General features: G+C 35.6%; 1 pseudogene; it reads right to left on the reverse strand.

The window, feature by feature from the left end:
• Positions 1-12,763: 12,763 nt before the first annotated feature.
• On the reverse strand, positions 12,764-12,882 carry LOC118609643 (annotated as a pseudogene).
• Between the last annotated feature and the right edge of the window lie 615 nt (positions 12,883-13,497).

Genomic DNA, 13,497 nt, shown 5'->3' on the forward strand with positions numbered 1-13,497 from the left:
GAAGATTAAAATTAGAGCTATTTTATCCAGATTTTAAGACTTTCTTTAAAGCAACAGTAATCAAGACAACGTGGTATTGGTGAAAGGATAGACGCATAGATCTATGGACCAGAATAGGGACCATAGAAATAGACTTACACAAATATGGCCATTCGATTTTTAGAGAAAGTGTAAAAGTAATTCAATGGAGAAAGGATGGTCTTTTCAATAGTTTTGGAATAATTTTTCATTCACATGAGAAAAATGAAATTTAATCTTGACTTTACATCAAAATTAACTTAACTGGATCACAGATCTAAAATGTAAAACTATAAAACTTTTAGAAAAAAACCTAGGAGGTTTTCTCTTTCGTACACCATTGCTATCATGGCCAGGCTATTTCAAGAGTGCAGCTTGCTGACTAGGGCTTGTGCTCAGGGCAGGGAGAATAAAAAGAGAGGAAAATTGGAATTCCTTTCACATTTTTCATCCCACGAGGGTTCCTCTTCCCAATCTCTTCTGGTTGGAAAGAGAGGGTTTTTCTTAGAGTTTTTCGGTCCACACTTGCTTTGCAATTTCTGGATTTCTGTTGCCTTAGCGTCTGAGCTGGGAGATGTGGAATGGAAAAAGTTAGGAAATTCACTTCCACCTGGGTTGTTCTTTAGGGTTTAATTTCCCTCCCCAATATGTCTGCTATTATTGACTTGTCAGAGTCCTAAGATGCTTGCTTAATGCATCTTGTCCAAGGATTTTTATTGTCATTTGTAAGAGAGATAGGGTAGAGTGTGCTTATTTTACCTCAGTGGAACCAGAGCTGCTAATTCGTCCCTCTCACTTTTGACTTAAGAAGTCAATTTGCTTTTGCTGGTGATTGGATTCAAATGGGAACAGCACCAAGTTCTAGCCAACGAGACATAGGGAAGCATCTGTTTGAGGCTTCTGGGAGAGAGATGTCTCCCTAACAGAGAGAGAAGCATGAAGAAATTCCAATCTTTCTTCCTGCCATTGGATATTGTTGTATAAGGACATGATACTTGGAATGGTGACTGCCATCTTGCACCTCTGAAAGAAAAGCCAAAAAAATGATATGAAAGCTAAATTGGAGCCCAAACAATGGTGGAGGGGTGTGTTAGTGAAATCTGGAACCATTTTCCTTTAAACTTTTACTTATGTAGAATGATAAATTCCTAATGTGAAGCCATTTTCAGTGAGGTACTTTTAAACAGTGGTCCAAAACATTCTAAATGATAAACTAGATTATTTCATTTTCTAGTTTAGGGATTCAGCCATCCATAAAAATAACTGTGATAGATTAAATGAATACCCTTCGATAATCTTTATTTTCAAAATGCTTTTGAGTTGATAGTTTATTCACCGATTATAAGATTTGACATGAGGTTAAGATTGATATTTTGATATTTTAGAACTGTAAAACTAAAAAATGAATATACAGCCTCAAAATAAATATGGATTATGATAGAATGATTCTTGATTCTTTTGTGGACTTGGAGATATGTTATAATTCTATTCTTTATGTTCCTTTATCCACCTTTCAAAAACATTAGTACGGTGCACATTATGTGCCAGAAATTTGTTCTGGGTAGTTACAGTAGTCCACTAGGGGATATAGACTTATAAACAAATGCTGTGGTTAAATTGTAGGGCGATATAGACTAATATGTGATATATATATATATATGTATAAAATATAAAAGAAAACAGAGCTACTTTTGATATATAGTTTTTTATTCTATGGTAACATACTTATTTTTGCCATTTTTGAGTACAGTATATTTCTTTTGATTCTAGATTATTGGGTAATATAATATACTTCATTTTCATAATGTGAGACTTTAAAAGAAATATTTGTTCTTGTTATAGAAATAGGCCCAGGATGGTCTCTGTATATTAGCCCCCACATCATTTACTTCTTCACAGCAAGCTTGGACTGTTAACTTAAAGTCTGCCAGTATCGAACTCAAATTGTTACATACCCAACTGCTTTAAATGTAGCTCAGATAATCATGTTTTCAGCCATTTATAGCCTGCCTACTGCACCCAACATCTGCTAGCCGCAGGTAAGGCAAACCCTGGACTTCTGCTGCTCCTTTGATCTTTCTGCCCCAGGCACTCCCCATCCTGAAGCTGAGAGATGTCACTTCATTTTGTCGCATAAGCCCCCTCATGGACTCCCCTCTCTTAGGATTTCCCTCGCCTTCCTCTCATTTTCGGAAGTGGCCCTACCCTCACTCGTTTATGTTTATTTTTTTATTGTCTGTCACCCTCTGTTAGAATATTATTTCTTCAGAACTTAAAGATATTGCTTTATTGTCCTTTCACTTTTAGTGTTGCTGATGAGATCTTGATTCACTTGGTTTGGGGAGCAATATGAGGATTGGGATTTTTTAAAAGTTCCCCACCTGATTCTAATTTACAGGCATACTTGCTAACCACAGTGCTAAAAAAAAAAGTCTCAGAATGCCCTTTGACATAAATGTAGAGAAATTCCTTGGGGTTTATCTTAGGGCAGACACATTTTTATTCGCCATTCACTGAGAAGCAGATAGGAAAGAGGCTGCCTGTACAGCATCTTATGACATAATATGTTAATCATCTTATTGTTTGTCCCATAGTCTGTCCTTTTTTCTATCTGTTGACTCTAACTTAACTTGAATTATTTAGAATTGCCTTTATGTCCATAGTTGTTTTTATTTATTTTTAGTTGTTTTGGGCTGAAGTTTCTCTTTCCATCATTTCTCCATCACTCTGCTATCAGTGACGTTTCATTTCCTAAGATGATTCAGCATTTCTGGTCTACTGATTAACACTAGTATTTGTTTGTTTTTTTTAGAACTGTTGTAGCTTCATTTTTAATTGTTTATTTTTCTTATAATTTCAGTGAATTTGGAGAGGACTGGATAGACACATCTGTGCTTGCTCTGTCAAATTTATTCCATCTCCCAGTTTTATTCTTCATTTGTCTTTTTTCCCCTAATCTATCTATAAAATGTAGAAAGAGGTGTTTTACAATGTCTCACAGCAATTCTATTTTTTTAAATATAATTTGATGCTTTTATATGAAACATAAAGGTTCATGGCTATTACAAATTTTATGTAGGTTTTGCCTTTTATGAATATAAAATGACCTTTTTGCCTTATATTAAACTTTCCTTGAAATAAAAAGGGCCACACATTCTCTTTTTATTTTATTTACCTGATAAGCTTTTGCTTACCCTTAAAAAAAATTTCTTGTCAACCTAATGTGTTTCTTTAAAAGCTTAAACAGCATATGACTAGATTTTCAGAACCTTTTTAATGGGAATTGAAATAACTTAAATTCATTGTCATAACGTAGGCTTGGCCTGTCCTCTTGTCATTTTGTTTTATAATTTTAAATTTTATGTTTTCTTTGGATTTATATCTTCTATGTTGTGTACTGTGCTTTGTTTCCTTTTATTTTTTTCAATGTTTTGAAAGGTAAGTATCCCTTTTAAAATTTTTGTCTTTTGTTTTATGGAAAATGATATTTAATCTATCATTAATCTTTATTTTTTCAGTTAGAGTTCTTTTCGTGAACAATAGAAATTGACTCTGGTTGAATTAGGAGAAAAGGAATTTTTTCTGAAGGGTAAGGAGGTATTTACAGAATTGATAGGAAGGAAACGAGGTACATAGGGAGAAGCCATTAGCAGCCATGTCTCAGGGCAGGTCACACCCCAGGAACAGCTGCCCTCCGAATACCTCTGTTGCTGCTGTGATCTCTGTGTCCTCTGCATGCTGCAGCCAGATACATCCTCAGTCACCTGTACTGCTTCCACTATGAAACTCCACTCCATAGCTGTCACTGCTAGATTATTTCTGAGTGGTCTCTGCTTTGGGGCATCATTTGCTTCACATTAATATCTTAGACAGGAGCGCACATTGGGCTAAGCTAAAGTCTCCAGCCTATCGCAGAGTTGAAAGATATTTGGGGGGGCAAGTTTCTGGTCTTTCTGCTTCTACAGTAAGGGAAGGTCCTGCTTGCACCATTTACCGTGTCTCAGACCTCTTGCTAATATTCAGTTCTTCTCTAGTTGTATCACAATCCTGTCTCAATAATGTATGAATGATGATTAAATTACGTAGTTAATTACCACTCACAAACTCTACATACTATACAGTAGTAAAGAGAGGGGACAGAAAAGAGAAGTTGGTTAAAATATATTCATAACGAGGAAGCGTTGATAGAGATTATTATCTTTATTTCTTCAACTTGTCATATGACTGTAGATTAGCACTGTCCAATAAAAATTTCTGTAACAATGAAAATGTTCTGTACTTGCACTGTTTAATACAGAAGCCATTATCCACATGTGGTCAGAGAATACTTGAAATGTGGCTAGTAAAGGTGAGGAACTAATATTTGAATTTTATTTAATTCTGGCTAATGGCTACAATATTATACAGCACAGCTGTAAATAAAATGATGTTGTTCTCTTTACTTTCAGCTATACTTCAGAGAATTGGGCTCTTTTCCAGTCCAATTCTTTGCCCAGTTTCAGTATAACCCCGAAACCTGTCTGTGTAGAGCTTCAGTAGTCACCCGCTTAAAACTGACTATTGAGTATGTGAGGAATGGGTCCAACTGTATTCTCCTCTGTTCTTATAGAGAAAGAGCATCCTTGGATCCTTATTTGCTCTTCATAATTAATGTTGGTTACCAGGAAATGTTGTAACACTTTTAAAAAATATTTATCCTTGGCATAGGGAACATAAATAGCCTGATTTCAGTTCAACAGAATGGTTTTCTCCTTCCTTGTGGACAAAACTTCAACACCAGTGGATAACAGAGTAGTTATAAGATGAGAATGTGTAAAATTTTTGCAAGCATATTATTAAGTTTAATTCTTGGAGGTATCATTCCTGCTTGCACACACTGGTTCCTGGACTCATTTTGTGGACCCAGAAGAAACAGAACATTCATGGTATTCTTTAAGACTTCAGCCTAACCTGGCAAAATATTGTCTCAGTTGGAGTGACTTGGTCTTCCATTGCTCATTATAATGTTCTATAAGTCCAGCTGCCTGATTATTAAAAGCATCCTTGACAGTGGGTGTTCATGTTGGATACAAATATTCTCTCTTTCTGGACATTTTGTGAGAGCCCTTAAGAATAGCTGCTGAAATTATAGTTAAAATCTGCTCCCGTATTGATGATCTACTTTAATTATTTAAGTCCCGGACATTTTCACCAGGATCTTCCTTCCTAATATTGCTGCCATGGCTCTGGTATTTTAGTGCCCAATGGCCTCTGTCACCCTCAGATCTTCCAATTTTCTTTAAAATCAGGAAATTTCTACTGCATTATCATCCATTAGTCTCCCTGCCTCATAGAGAACTGCCTCTAACATATATCTCAGAGATACTTGCGTTCCCTTTGCTCATGAATCTCTTGGGTTCTTTCTGAAAGAGTGTCTCCGGGGAGCTCTCAGGAGATATAGTGATGTAGTGGATGGGCATGTTGTCTATCATAAAGACACTTCAGCATTCCTCCCTTCTACGTCCTTGGGTTCCTTCTACATCATTCCAAAGAAAATTTTGAATCTCAAATAAATTTGGTTAGGGCCAAGTGAGTCTAGATTTTAGCTGACCAACTAGGTGTATTAATTAAAGAAGCATTTCATATACTCAAGCTATTATAAAGAATATAGAATGCCAGTAATGATATATATATTAATAAATACAGCCTTATCCAATGTCTTCTTCCTTTTTTGTCTGAATACTGTCTGAACCATTTTTCTACATATATTTCCCATTTAAAAAATCAATTTAAATAGGCAAAGCCTTACAGTATATGTACGCGCGCGCGGGGGTGTGTGTGTGTGTGTGTGTGTGTGTGTGTGTGTGTGTGTGTGTGTGTTTCTCCTGAGCTTGATTTTGACTTTGTAATTGGATTCCTGGGGCCCAGTAGATAGATTCTTATTAAAGGTTTGTGGAAACTAAGGCAAGGGAACTATCCCATTTTTCAAATAATGTACCTATAACTATGTCAAACCAGAGAGTTAGGGCTCTTAGTTGTCAGAGAAGGCTTACTAAAAGTTGAGGTTTCAGGGTTTCGAGTTCTTCAAATAGTTTCATGCATTGCCATTCTAATTCTTGAGACTATGCTGTTTCTTATTCTATGGTTTAATTTTTACATAAAGGAGCCAGTGAAATTGAGAATTTAACTGATAACATTAACGACTTGGGAATGAACTGTGATCTGTGTTTTAGTACCTCAAAATTACAGCATAGGAAATGAGAGACTCTTTTAACACAATCGGAAAATATCCCTAAGTTTCATAATGGCCTCGATCCAAGAAGTTAAAGATTGTCATTCTGTTTCTTGTACCCATTAGGCGTCATTAGAAACCATTTTAAACTGTTCATTCTTCTTCGTATCAGTTTCTGCAGATTCAAAACCTTGAATAGGAGCAAATCGTTGACTTGATTTGGGAAACTTGTCCACAGTATAGCTGCTGCATGTAAGGGAGAGCAAAGAACTTGCCTTAACCGCTGCTGTGGCAGGAGATGGACCCCTTGTTAGCACCTATTGATTTTCTAAGTCTAGGAAAAATGGCTCAGATGCTAGGAAATCTAAAAAATTCAAATATTTTTAATTTATGAAAGTCAGGAGCAAAACAATATTTCTGGAGTCCCCCCTTGTAAAGCACAAAGAATATGAATTATTATTGTTTTTTACTTTGTCCCCTCATTTCCTAAATCTGGGCTTAAAATAAAAACTTATTATGAAATATTTTAAAAAAATATTAATCTCCTTAAAGGATATGTTTTGATATTTATATTAAATTTAAAAACAGATTTTAGAGTTTCTAAATATTTAAGTGGTTTCAAAGCACATAGCAGTTTCTTTGTTGCACAACTTCTCTTTTCCAAAGCAGTATATTTAATTAATCTTTCAGTTAATACGAATAGATCTTTAAGCAATTATTTTTAAGAAAGGGACTTTTCCAACTTTTACTTTTTGAAAATTTCAATTCTACAGAAGTGCTGAAAGAATACTTGAAGTGAATACCTAAATAAATGTCACCTAGATTTACCAAAGTACCACATTTTCATTATTCTTTTCATGTAGGTCTGTATATACACACACGTTCATTTTTTCTGAACCATTTGAAGTAAATTGGGTTATTATGATACTTCGCTCTTAAATATTTTAGCATGCATCTCATGCGATAGGAAATTCTACATACCCATAAAATTATCACATTAGGTAGTATATCTTCTGAGTTCTTGGACATTATTCTTGTGGTGGTTTAACAGATTTTTAATATGGGCTAAAAACTGTTTTATCAGGAGATCAACTTCTGGAAAATACCATGAGAAGCTCTGTGGACCTGCTCCCCCGTGGAACTAGTGAATATTATAAAAAGTCTAACAAACAACTATTTAAAGTTTCTGGACATGGTCCTAAGGGCATACAGCAAATGGGGAAACAACTACTCAGTAAAATCAATTTAGTGAGAAAGGTGAGCATCTGTGGTATCTGAACCAACCGCTCTTTCCCTCCCCACTCTCAGCGCAGTGGGATAGAAACTCCACTCAGACTGCTGCAACCAAGAACACAGGGTCTTCTCTATCCAAAGCATCCAGTGAGAGGGCCTTCTTCCCAGGAGGAGCAGGATTGACATCTCACTCTACCTCTATCTTCTTGTTGCTGAAACTAAGTTCTGAATGATTGTGGTCAAGAAATGGGGCTCCTTTCTTCTGTTCAGACCTCATTCAGGGGACAGAGGCTCTATCACAGATGAGGCACAGTGCAAAGGCCCAAGCCCTGATTTCCCTTGTCTTGACACATTAGTCAGTGGCTTCACGTTAGGGGATGCAAGTTGAAAAGATCTGAGTCTACTGTACAATAGTGCATAGTATATCTGCCTTGAAGGAATCACCACTGCATTTTAAGATTAAGTTGAAAATTACAAGGTTGCCTTCCAGAAAATATGTATTAATGTATATTTCTAGCAAATTTATATTTGCTAGAAATATAAATTAATATCAAATTTATATTTGATATTTTGCTATAAAATTTGGGAAGCATTACCATTTAAACTAAAAATTCCTTTTATTAATTTTTAGTACAGAATTTTCTGTTCCTAACTAGTTTATTTCTCAAGGTGATATGCCCTTATCTTTTTTTTCTTCCTTGGATAGTACCTGTCAGAATTCTGTATTTTTGACATATGTTTGAGTTTTAAAGGATTAGTCTGTAAACTTGCCTTGGGTTTAAGGTTCTTTCCTGAGACTTCGAGACCTCACTAAGATTTTCACTTGACAGGGCCTTTAATGAGTGAGGTAATTACTTAGATATTGTGAATGAAAATGCTATTAGAAAATGAAAAAAGGCTTTGGGGCTAAAATCACTTCATTTGACAATTTACTTAGATCTTATTAGCTAGTTTTCTGTTTTCTTTTTATTTTTCTTAAGCCTAGTTTTCACAGTGACATTTAAACTAATGTTCATAAGGAAAAGCAATTTTATAAGTCTAATATAATTTATATTATTAATATTAAGGAGAATGGTATAGTTTAAATTGAGATTTTTACTGAAATTCATTTTGTTTTCACAGATATATTCCTATGTAAGGACTTTTCTTTCATACTAGGAGTGAAGTTGACTCATTTAATAGATTTAAAAAGTCATACCTGTGATCACAGCATTGGTTCTTATACTAACAATTTCCCCCCAAACTATTGATGGATTATTTAAACAATATTTTCAACTTTATGTTTACCTTTTGGAAAGTAAGTGTTAGGATGAAGTAGAACCAGCATGAATGAAGGTAACTACAAAGTTAATATTGATTTTGCCTTTTTCTGTCTTTTTAGATTATTCTCTTATGTCTTCTCCCTATTTATGCAAGGCACTCTTTCTTGCTCTAGGCTTCTCCTTGTTTTGAAACATAAAAGGGAACATCAAAAACTTTCTTCATGTGAGTTTCAGATCTAACACTACATGGATGATATTGAGGGGCTCAGTGTTATACCAAGCTTGTGAGTTTAGTTCAGCACTGTCTTTCATTTGCCTGTACTAACCATATTGTTCATTCCTACTTGAATCTTAGATGATGGTTTTTCTAAGTGACTTGAGAGTTATCTTTGGAATTAGAAAATCTCAGGAATCATTTTTTTTGGAAGTATTTTATTCTATTTCTTGAAAATATTCTGAAAAAAGGAAAACACTTTTCTGGGCCTATAATGCCTAGGAATGTAGATTATACTGGGGAAATTGAAATAAATAGTAGAAAGATCCAGTCATTTTGTCCTCTTGCACTGTAAGATGGTTTCTCGGATTACTTATTTCTGAAGATTAAGAAGTGAGTTAGTCAAAATGTAACTCTCTGTGTTTATATCCCAAATTTATAGACTTTAAAAACTGAGATACTCTAGCCAAATATCTAGCATCAGAGAATGTTGTTTATATTCCGGTCAATTCATCTATTTTTTTTGTTTGTTTGCCTGTTCGATTTTCTTTTATTTTTGAATGTTTTATTCAATTTATTGGGTGACATTGGTTTATAAAATATATAGGTTTCAAGTATACAATTTAATAATACATCATATGTATATTGCATTGTGTGTTCACTACCCAATGTCAAATCTCCTTCTGTCACCATATATTTGACCCCGTTATTATTTTTAAAAATTTATTTATTTTAATTAGTTTCAAGTATACAGTACATTAGTTAGACATCTATATAGTTTGTAAAACAATGCCCCCTATTGCTCTCTCCCTCTTTGACCCTCTACCTAGCCGACATATTAATGCTAACTGCATTCCCTATGCCATGTTCCCCATCCCCATGACCATCCATCAGGTACTAATTTGTACTTATTTAACCCTTCACACCGTTCTCCCAGCACCCCAGTGCTTCCTTCTCTCTGTCCATCACCAAATTATCCAATATATTTGTGAGTCTGTCTTTGATTAGTTTGTTCTTTTTATTTCTTAGATTCTACATATAAGTGAAATCATATAGTGTTTATCTTTCCCTATCTGACTTAAATACCTTCGAGGTCTATCAGAGCAATATCTTTTCCATCCTCTTCCTTTTAGTCTTTGTGTCTTTTAATCTGAAGCGAGTCTCTTGTAGGTAGCATATGTAGGGGTCTTGTTTTCTTATCCTTTTAGCCAGTCTGTCTTTTGGTTGGAGCACTTAATTCTTTTCCATTTTAGGTACATTGTTAGGAATGTAATTGTTACCATTGTTTATTCCTATTTTTAATACATGTTTTTTCTTCTTAAAGAAGTCCCTCCAACATTTCCTGTAATACTGGTTCGGCGGTGATAAATTCCTTTAGCTTGTTTTTGTCTGGGAAACTCTTAATCTGACCTTCAACTCTAAATGATAGCTTTGCTGGCTAAAGCATTCTTGATTGTAGATCCTGGGTCTTTATCTTGTCGAATATTTTGTGCTAAGCCCTTCTGTCCTGCATAGTTTCTTTTGAGAAATCAGCTGCCAGTTTTATGGGTGTTCCCTTATGGGATAACTATCTGTTTTTCTCTTGCTGCTTTTAAGATTCTCTCTGTATTTAACCTTTGGCATTTTAATTATGATGGTCTTGATGTGGGCCTCTTTGGATCCCTGATTTTTGGGGTTCTCTGAGCTTGCTGGGGTTTTATGTCCATTTCCTTCACCAGGTTAGGGATTTTTTCCATCATTATTTCTTCAAATAGCTGTTCAACATCTTGATTTCTTCAGGTATGTCAATCAGATGGATATTTGGACCCTTAGAAGTGTCCCATATGCTCCTTAAATTATTTTTATAGTCTTGGTATCTCATCTCTTGCCATTCTGATTGAGTCCTCGGCTTTCCCATCCTCTAGATAAGACATTCGATTCTTTTTTTATTCACTTTGTTTATTCCTTTGTTTATTCCATTTAATATACTTCTCATCTCAGATAATTTGTTCTTTATTTTAGACTGGTTCCTTTTTATAATTTCCATTTCCATTTTTATCTCTGTTGAAGATCTCACTGAATTTATCTACATATCCCAAAAGTTCATTGAACATCCTATAACCAGTGTTTTGGACTCTGCATCTATTAGATTACTTGACTCCATTATATCTGGATCTCTGTTCTGTTCTCTCATATGGTTTCTAATTCTTCGTATTCTCATTTTGGCTGCCTTTCCATGTCTGTTTTTATGTACTAAGCACAGCTCCTAAGTCTCTCCATCTTATTAGTGTGAATTTGTGAAGTAGGTGACCAGTGGCATAGTCCTGAGAGGTGTTCAGCTGCAGGCCAAATTTAGCCCAAGGCTCTACCCCTCCAGGTCCACCTGTTAAGATTCAGCAATAAGCCACAGATGCTGTGCTTATAGTTGCCTCCAAAAGCCACACCAGAAACCGAGGCCAGCTGCCTTCAGTGTGAGTCTAGGCACTGCTCAGTAAGGAGCACCTGACTTACTGAGGATATACCTGGATGTGGCTTGGGTGGGGCCGCGAGTTGGTGGAGGTGAGGTTTCAGGGAATCCTCTGGGAAGAGCGACTTCTGTTATCCAGTTCGATGATGACTCGGCTATGGCGGCACTGTGTCTGGCGCACTGGTAGGTGGGAGGACTCAACAGGGAACAATAAATACCACTGGGACTTCTCTACAGAGTGTCTCACCTCAGCCCTCACTCTGACAATGTCTCCCTGTAAGTCCCCTGTGCCCCTGTGCGTAGCTGAATCAGCGCTGGTGCTCAGAGTGGGCAGGTCTGCTCACAGACACGGCCCCTTTAAGAGGCTGCTGCAGTCTCTGTTTCACTCAGCCTCTGCAGACCAGGTAGCCCTGTGTACTCTCCCCATCCTATCTTCTGCCATTGCATGGTGCTTTCTTGGATTTCTCCCTAGCTGTATAATTTTTTCATCAAGATCTCAGGCGACTTTTCCTTGCTGCTTGCTCCTTGTTTCCATCACAACTTTGATTTGGTCGTCAGAGGGATGAATAGACCCTCTATCATCTACCAGACCCCCCTTATTCTTATGTCTGTTGCCCATTTGTATGTCGTCTTGGGAGAAGTGTCTGTTCAGGTCCTCTACCCATTGTTAAAATTGAATTTTTTTTTTGAGGCGTATGAGCTCTTTATATATTTTGAATTATTGCCCCTTATCAGAGGTATTATTTGCAAATATCTTCTTTCATTCAGTTGGTTGCTTCTTTGTCTTGTTGGTTTCTTTTGCTGAAAAGAAGATTTTTAGTTTGATATAGTCCCATTCATTTATTTTTTCTTTTACTTCCCTTGTTTTTGAGGTCAACATCGTAAGATCCTCTCTAAGCTCAAGGTCCACGAGTTTAGTACCTATGTTTTCTTCTATGCAATTTATTGTTCCTGGTCTTATATTAGGCTTTTGATCCTTTTTGAGCTAATTTTGGTGTACAGTGACAGATAGCAGTCTAGTTTCATTCTTTTTTATATGGCTTTTCAATTTTCTCAGCACCAGTTATTGAAGACACTTTCTTTTCTCCATTGTACATTTTTGGCTCCCTTGTCAAACTTTTTTGCATATATATATATATATATATATATATATATATATATATGTTTATTTCTGTACTCTCAGGTCTGTGTGTGTGTTTTTCTGCCAATCCCATAGCATTTTGATTATCGTCACTTTGTAGTATAATTTAAGTCAGGCGGTGTGATACCTCTGGCCTTATTCTTTTTTCTCAGGATTGCTTTGACTATTTGGGGGTCTTTTCTTTTCTTTTTCTTTTTCTTCTTTCTTTCTGGTTTTTTTATTTTTATTTTTATTTTTTCATCTACAGCACCTGGTCTTCTTAGGTGGTCTGCCTTCCAAGTACTAACCAGGCCTGGCCCTGCTTAGCTTCCAAGATCAGACAAGATCAGGCTCGTTCAGGGTGGCATGGCCGTAGATGGAGTCTTTTCTGATTCCATAAAAATCTGATGAGTTTTTTTTTTTCTATTTCTTCAAAAGCGCCATTGGGATTTTGATGGGGATTGCAATAAATTTGTATAGTGCTTTGGATAATATGGCCATTTTAACTATGTTGTTTCTTCCAAACCATAAATGTACAATATCCATTTCTTTGTGACTTCTTCAATTTCTTCTAGTAATGTAGTTTTCAGATCTTTCGCATGTTTTGTTAAGTTTATTTCTAGGTATTTTATTCTTTTTGTTTCAATTGCAGAAGGAATTTTTTTTAAAATTTCTTTTTATGAAATTTCATTGTTAGTGTAAAAGAGTGTGATGAATTTTTGTGCATTGATTTTGTATCCTGAAAATTTACTGTATTTGTTTACTCTTTCTAATAGTTTTTTTGGTGGAGTCTTTAGCATTTTCCATATAGAGAATCATGTCATCTACAAAAAGTGACGATTTGACTACTTTATTCTCAATATGGATCCCTTTTATTTCTTTCTCTTGTCTGCTTGCTCTAGCTAGGACTTCTGATACTATATTGAATAAGAGCAGTGAGAATGAGCATCCTTGCTTTGTTCTTGATCTTAGAGGGAAAGTTTTCAGTTTTTC

Source organism: Rousettus aegyptiacus, unplaced genomic scaffold, assembly GCF_014176215.1.
Source record: "Rousettus aegyptiacus isolate mRouAeg1 unplaced genomic scaffold, mRouAeg1.p scaffold_m13_p_11, whole genome shotgun sequence".
Taxonomy (NCBI): Eukaryota; Metazoa; Chordata; class Mammalia; order Chiroptera; family Pteropodidae; genus Rousettus; species Rousettus aegyptiacus.